This window comes from Pan troglodytes, chromosome 20 (assembly GCF_028858775.2).
Source record: "Pan troglodytes isolate AG18354 chromosome 20, NHGRI_mPanTro3-v2.0_pri, whole genome shotgun sequence".
NCBI classification, from domain to species: domain Eukaryota; kingdom Metazoa; phylum Chordata; class Mammalia; order Primates; family Hominidae; genus Pan; species Pan troglodytes.
In genome coordinates, this window is record NC_072418.2 from 12246435 (window position 1) to 12249165 (window position 2731).

A 2731-nucleotide genomic window follows, 5' to 3' on the forward strand; every position below is an offset into this window, starting at 1 on the left:
CCAATAGGTAAAGCCACAAGGCTGCTAATGTCAGGCTGCTGCACTCATTCCGTTTCCATTTCTATGTGACCAGCGAAGCTTACTGGGACATTCCCTTGCTGGTCACTGAATTCTTTGGAGATGTCAAGCATTCAGTTTCAGAAAGAGATTAGTACTACGTCCCTATCTGATCTTTTTTTTTTTTTTTAAGAGGCAGAGTCTTGCTATGTTGCCCCAGGCTGGTTGTGAACTCCTGGGTTCAGGTGGTCCTCCTGTCTTGGCCTCCCAAAGTGCGGAGATTACAGGCATGAGCCACTGGGCCCAGCCCCTACCTCACCTTCTTCTTCTTTTTTTTTTTTGAGATGGAGCTTCGCTCGTCGCCCAGGCTGGAGTGCAGTGGCGCAATCTTGGCTCACTGCAACCTCCACCTCCTGGGTTTAAACAACTTTCCTGCCTCAGCGTCCTGAGTAGCTGGGATTACAGGTCCCCACCATCATGCCTGGCTAATTTTTCTATTTTTAGTAGAGATGGGGTTTTGCCATGTTGGCCAGGCTGGTCTTCAATTCCTGCCTTGGCCTCCCAAGTAGCTGGGATTACTGGCATGCACCACAACACCTGGCTAATTTTGTATTTTTAGTAGAGATGGGGTTTCACCATATTGACCAGGCTGGGCTTGAGCTCCTGACCTCCAGTGATCCACCTGCCTCGGCCTCCCAAAGTGCTGGGATTAGAGGTGTGAGCCACCATGCCAGGCCCCTTACCTGACCTTTTAAAGAAGGGACATGCTTGGTGGCTCCATCAGGCAGATATTATGGCATGTGAAATATCTAAGGGTTGTATCCCACTTTTCCCCTTCCCATGGCTTCACAGCAATTTACAATGCACAAAAGAAGCCTTATGAATGAACAAAGGTGATTCCACTTGATTTACAAGCAGGTTTCTCTCCACTGAGTTTCTACACCTTCTATAAGGTATGAAGTTTTTAAAAGCCCTGCCACGTTCCTTTTGTTTCTCTTATTTTTCAGTCAACATTTTCTTGAGACGGGGTCTCATTCTGTTACCCAGGCTGGAGTGCACTGGCACAATCTCGGCTCACTGCAACCTCCACCTCTTGGGCTCAAGTGATCTTCCCACCTCAGCCTCCTCAGTAGCTGGGACTACAGACGCACACTACCATGACCAGCTAATGTTTGTACTTTTGTAGAGATGAGGTTTCACCATGTTGCCCAGGCTGGTCTCGAACTCCTGGGCTCAAGTGATCTGCCCACTTCAGCCTCCCAGAGTGCTGGGATTACAGGTGTGAGCCACTGTGCCCGGCCCACATTCCTTATGATGGGGCTTCAATCCACTCTAAGCTCTTCCCATTTTGTGCAAGATCACGTTCTTTGATTTCATACTACAAGAAACCTCTTCTTTGTATTCTTTTTTCTCATGTGAGTTTTATAAGTTCTTTCACCAGATGAGTTCAGATGCTCTAAGGGATAATAAAATGGTTTTTCACATGCCTTAGATTCACTGAAATGGTCTCCTGCGTGATTTCTTACATTTAGCAGACCAAAGATTGAAAAGAGGCCAGGTGTGGTGGCTCATGCCTGTAATCCCAGCACTTTGGGGAGCCAAGGTGGGCAGATCACTTCAGACCATGAGTTCGAGACCACCCTGACCAACATGATGAAACCCCAGCTCTACTAAAAATACAAAAATTAGCTGAGCATGGTGGTACGTGCCTGTAATCCTAGCTACTCCAGAGGCTGAGAGAGGAGAAATGCTTGAACCCAGGAGGCAGAGGTTGCAGTGAGCCAAGATCATGCCATTGTACTCAAGCCTGGGCAACAGAGGGAGACTGTGTCTCAAACACAAACACACACACACACACACACACACACACACTACACAGACAGAAAACATTTCATTCCTTACATTCATAAGGTTTCTTTCCATTTTAACTCTGAACATGAATATTAAAGACTATGGAATATCTAAAGGTTTTCTCACATTCTTTACTGTATTATTTTGATAGAGTTGACCAAAAAAAGGAACCCCACACATTGAATGGCTTAAACAATAGAAATTTATTTGCTCATAATTTTTGAGGCTGGAAGTCCAGGATCAAACTGTAGATAAGGATGATTTCCTCTATAATGAGCCTTAAAAGAAGGATCTCCTCCAGGAATCTCTCTTTGCCTTGAAGGTAACCATTTCCGGTCACTTCACATAAAATTCTGTTCCTGCTACCCTGGTATCTCTTTCACTTCTTATAAGGAAACCAGTCATATTGAATGAGGGCCCCATTCTAACTGCCTCATTTTAAAATCACCTCTTTAAAAAACCACATCTCCAAATACCACCATTATCTTGAGGTCCCAGGGATGAAAGCCTTAATGTTAATGGGTGGATGGGACATGTGACATAATCTAAATCAGTGGTCCCCTAACTTTTTGGCACCAGGGACCAGTTTCGTGGAAGACATTTTTCCCACGGACTGGAGTTGGGGATTAAACTGTGCCAGTTCAGATCATCAGGCATTAGATTCTCATAAGGAGTGTGCAACCTAGATCCCTTGCATGTGCAGTTCACAATAAAGTTCATGCTCCTATGAGAATCTAATGCCACTGCTGATCTGACAGAAAGTTGAGCTCAGGCAGTAATGTTTGCTCATCCTACATTCACCTCCTGCTGTGCACCCTGGATCCTAGCAGGCCACAGACCAGTACCAGTCCATGGCCCAGGGGTTTGGGGATCCCTGATCTAG